The following is a 5,225-nucleotide window of genomic DNA, read 5'->3' on the forward strand; positions in this document are numbered from 1 at the left end:
AGTCATGGAGAGGACAGTGAGCTCTGTACAGTGTAATGGCCGCAGTCTACATGTAACATGGTAATGACATGAGACACAGCACATCTCAGGCCGGAGTCATGGAGAGGACAGTGAGCTCTGTACAGTGTAATGGCCGCAGTCTACATGTAACACGGTAATGACATGAGACACGGCACATCTCAGGCCGGAGTCATGGAGAGGACAGTGAGCTCTGTACAGTGTAATGGCCGCAGTCTACATGTAACATGGTAATGACATGAGACACAGCACATCTCAGGCCGGAGTCATGGAGAGGACAGTGAGCTCTGTACAGTGTAATGGCCGCAGTCTACATGTAACATGGTAATGACATGAGACACGGCACATCTCAGGCCGGAGTCATGGAGAGGACAGTGAGCTCTGTACAGTGTAATGGCCGCAGTCTACATGTAACATGGTAATGACATGAGACACGGCACATCTCAGGCCGGAGTCATGGAGAGGACAGTGAGCTCTGTACAGTGTAATAGCCGCAGTCTACATGTAACACGGTAATTACATGAGACACGGCACATCTCTGGCCGGAGTCATGGAGAGGACAGTGAGCTCTGTACAGTGTAATAGCCGCAGTCTACATGTAACATGGTAATGACATGAGACACGGCACATCTCAGGCCGGAGTCATGGAGAGGACAGTGAGCTCTGTACAGTGTAATGGCCGCAGTCTACATGTAACATGGTAATGACGAGACACGGCACATCTCAGGCCGGAGTCATGGAGAGGACAGTGAGCTCTGTACAGTGTAATGGCCGCAGTCTACATGTAACATGGTAATGACATGAGACACGGCACATCTCAGGCCGGAGTCATGGAGAGGACAGTGAGCTCTGTACAGTGTAATGGCCGCAGTCTATATGTAACACGGTAATGACATGAGACACGGCACATCTCAGGCCGGAGTCATGGAGAGGACAGTGAGCTCTGAATAGCCCCAAAACCAAGTTAAGTGTCCAGCCTGGACCATGAGAGGATGGAGAGAAGATCCTGGAGAGGATGTCTATGTGCAGTCACATCTCCCTCCGCTCCTGCACATAACACAGGGGTCACTGCCCGGAGTGCTACTTTACTGCAGCTCTGAGGTGGAGCCTCACCTAAAGAAACCTCCCAATTCCCTTCCTCCATTCATGATTCCATACCTGTGGTCACATGGACTGGAATGTCCTCCTCCACCTCACTCTTACACGGGGGATCGCCCATCATCCGCTCTTCTTCATCCTCCACTTTAATATCAGTCACATCTTCCCCCTGATTTGTCATCTGTAACAATTCAGGACAATACAGCAGACAGGTGGGAAATCTAACAGATCCACATAAGAGACCCCCACAATCTATGACCCCTCTATGACTGCAGGACCCCCCTATATAGATGTGTATAGGGCTCAGCTCCATCTACCTGATGGTTCTCTGGGAGCTTCTCCTCTGGACAGTCCTGGGAATACAGAGGACGGGGACATCTCTCGGGGGGATTTCTCCTCCTGGAGTCAGAACCTATAGGAGATAACACACAGACTGTATTATATATGAGATGATGGGAGTAGTATCCAGGGGACCCTTACATCTCTATCATCAGAAAGGTCTCCTCTCACCTGGAGATGTCAGAGGCCGGGGCTCCTCCATCATGGCCTCCTCGTACAGATCCTCCTGTCCTTCTATATACTCCCACTCCTCCAGGGAGAAATACACCGCCACATCCTGACACCTTACAGGAACCTGACAACACAATGACACCGTCATCACCCAGACCCTCCAGTGCTGTTACTGGAGAACCTCCCAGTATTCCCAGCAGTGTCACCTCTCCAGTCAGCAGCTCCATCATCTTGTGGGTGAGTTCTAGGATCTTCTGCTCATGTATCAGGGGGGGAGGCTCTGTGATGGGGGTCCACCCTCCTGACTCCTGGATGATGGGAGTCCTCCCCGATGTCTTCTTCACTAGGGTGTAATCCTGTGGATGGAGAGAGACACTGACTCCAGATCTCCCCTCAGAATCCCTCCTGGGATCATGGCCCCATCTCCAGTAATCTAGTCCCTAGAAGCTGGAATATTCTCCCCCTCCAGCCCCTTCTGGACTCTTCTAGAGAATCCCCCACCCCCTTCCTCTGGCAGAGAGCTCCATAGTCCCCCTGCTCTTACAGTAAAGACTCCTCCTCTATGTTGTGGAGAAGCCTTCTTTCCTCTAGACGTAGTGGAGGCCTCCTTCTTCTAGTATCATCTAGATGTTAGATTAGTGGTAGAAATCCTCCCTCCAGGCCACAATGCCACCATCTCCTGGGGACAACCTGCCTACTTCCCTCCTCATGGCTCCACATCCCCCATCACTGAGCGGTGGCCGGTCTTCAGCTTCTCCGTCCCTTGGAAGGTCTGGAGGCCATTCTCCAGGAGCCTCTTCCTGTCACTTCCTATGATGGATTCTCCTTCCTGATGTCTGACTGGCTCCAGAATACAATAAAGAGGAGAGAAATCTAGAAAGGTTTACCTCTCCGCTCAGCAGGGAGATGATCTCCAAGGTGAGGTCTAATATTCTTCTGCTGATCTCCTTCCTGTCCATCCTTGGTGGAGAAGCTGGAGGAGATCCTCCAGGACAAGGAGAGACCCCGGGGATAAAGGGGGATTCTGGAGAGAAGACCAGGACCTGCTCTGTATCTGTGCACTGCAAGAGCTGCAGGACCTGGGATGACGTCACTGCCATGTGATCAGGAGGGCGGAGCTCAGCAGTGGGGAGACGTGGTGATGTAGGACCTGGGATGACGTCACTGCCATGTGATCAGGAGGGCGGAGCTCAGCAGTGGGGAGAAGTGTTGATGTAGGACCTGGGATGACGTCACTGCCATGTGATCAGGAGAGGCGGAGCTCAGCAGTGGGGAGAAGTGGTGAAGTAGGACCTGTGATGATATCACCATCATGTGATCAGAAGGGGCGGAGCTCAGCTGTAGAGAAGATATGGTGAATGACCTGGGATGATGTCACCGTCATGTGATCAGTAGAGGAGGGGGTGGAGCTAAGGAGTGGGGATGCTGTGGAAGTCTGTGAAGATAATCATGTGATATAAAGGGGTGTGGCTTTGTTTGGAAAGGAGAGAATGAAAGTGTGAGAACTGAAAGCTAAAGGAATGCTGGGAGTTGTAGTCCCCTTCTCTACCACATAGTAACAGGCGGAATATGCTGGGAGTGCTAGTTGATAAAGATGACGTTTGCATTTCTCGTACCTCTCACACATCTCTATCTCCATTATTGTACGGTCATTTCGAGTTCATAAGCAGGGTGGAGCGAACCCCGAGCTGTAGAGTTGGGGTTGGTACCGAACTTTAGGATTTTTGGACCCCGGACCGGAACATTCCATTAAAAGTTCGGGTTCAGTGTTTGGCGCTTTCTTGGCGCTTTTTGAAAGGCTGCAGAGCAGCCAATCATCAAGCAGCTAACTGTCTGCCCTTAGAAGCCTACTAATGGCAGGACTGTGATTGGCCGGAGCAGCCTGTGACCCCGCCTCTATATAAGCTGCAGTCAGGTAGCGCCGCCCGTCACTCTGCTGTTACTAGTGTAGGGAGAGGGTCTTACTCAGCCATCTACAGACATTGTGTTGTGTGGGTGCAGAGCAGCCAATCATCACGCAGCTAACTGTCTGCCCTTAGAAGCCTACTAATGTCAGGGCTGTGATTGGCCGGAGCAGCCTGTGACTCCGCATCTATATAAGCTGGAGGAGCGCCGCCCGTCACTCTGCTGTTACTAGTGTAGGGGGAGGGTCTTACTCAGCCATCTACAGACATTGTGCTGTGTGGGTGCAGAGCAGCCAATCATCACGCAGCTAACTGTCTGCCCTTAGAAGCCTACTAATGTCAGGGCTGTGATTGGCCGGAGCAGCCTGTGACCCCGCCTCTATATAAGCTGCAGTCAGGTAGCGCCGCCCGTCACTCTGCTGTTACTAGTGTAGGGGGAGGGTCTTACTCAGCCATCTACAGACATTGTGTTGTGTGGGTGCAGGGCAGCCAATCATCACGCAGCTAACTGTCTGCCCTTAGAAGCCTACTAATGTCAGGGCTGTGATTGGCCGGAGCAGCCTGTGACCCCGCCTCTATATAAGCTGCAGTCAGGTAGCGCCGCCCGTCACTCTGCTGTTACTAGTGTAGGGGGAGGGTCTTACTCAGCCATCTACAGACATCGTGCTGTGTGGGTGCAGAGCAGCCAATCATCACGCAGCTAACTGTCTGCCCTTAGAAGCCTACTAATGTCAGGGCTGTGATTGGCCGGAGCAGCCTGTGACCCCGCCTCTATATAAGCTGCAGTCAGGTAGCGCCGCCCGTCACTCTGCTGTTACTAGTGTAGGGAGAGGATCTAACTCCGCCATCTACAGACATTGTGCTGTGTGGGTGCAGAGCAGCCAATCATCACGCAGCTAACTGTCTGCCCTTAGAAGCCTACTAATGTCAGGGCTGTGATTGGCCGGAGCAGCCTGTGACCCCGCCTCTATATAAGCTGAGTCAGGTAGCGCCTGCCCGTCACTCTGCTGTTACTAGTGTAGGGAGAGGGTCTTACTCAGCCATCTACAGACATTGTGCTGTGTGGGTGCAGGGCAGCCAATCATCACGCAGCTAACTGTCTGCCCTTAGAAGCCTACTAATGGCAGGGACTGTGATTGGCCGGAGCAGCCTGTGACCCCGCCTCTATATAAGCTGCAGTCAGGTAGCGCCGCCCGTCACTCTGCTGTTACTAGTGTAGGGGGAGGGTCTTACTCAGCCATCTACAGACATTGTGCTGTGTGGGTGCAGAGCAGCCAATCATCACGCAGCTAACTGTCTGCCCTTAGAAGCCTACTAATGTCAGGGCTGTGATTGGCCGGAGCAGCCTGTGACTCCGCCTCTATATAAGCTGGTAGTAGCGCCGCCCGTCACTCTGCTGTTACTAGTGTAGGGGGAGGGTCTTACTCAGCCATCTACAGACATTGTGCTGTGTGGGTGCAGAGCAGCCAATCATCACGCAGCTAACTGTCTGCCCTTAGAAGCCTACTATTGTCAGGGCTGTGATTGGCCGGAGCAGCCTGTGACCCCGCCTCTATATAAGCTGCAGTCAGGTAGCGCCGCCCGTCACTCTGCTGTTACTAGTGTAGGGAGAGGGTCTTACTCAGCCATCTACAGACATTGTGCTGTGTGGGTGCAGAGCAGCCAATCATCACGCAGCTAACTGTCTGCCCTTAG

The 5,225-nt window shown here is 52.7% G+C and overlaps 1 long non-coding RNA gene across 1 annotated transcript; it reads right to left on the minus strand.

Annotated features, from left to right (window-relative positions):
* Positions 1-1,468: 1,468 nt before the first annotated feature.
* Positions 1,469-1,862, minus strand: LOC122936066. Its single transcript, XR_006388874.1, has 3 exons — positions 1,833-1,862; positions 1,627-1,750; positions 1,469-1,528 (listed from the first exon to the last, which is right to left on the minus strand). It is a non-coding gene; the product is annotated as an uncharacterized LOC122936066 (long non-coding RNA).
* Between the last annotated feature and the right edge of the window lie 3,363 nt (positions 1,863-5,225).

Source organism: Bufo gargarizans, chromosome 4 (genome assembly GCF_014858855.1).
Source record: "Bufo gargarizans isolate SCDJY-AF-19 chromosome 4, ASM1485885v1, whole genome shotgun sequence".
Lineage (NCBI taxonomy): Eukaryota > Metazoa > Chordata > Amphibia > Anura > Bufonidae > Bufo > Bufo gargarizans.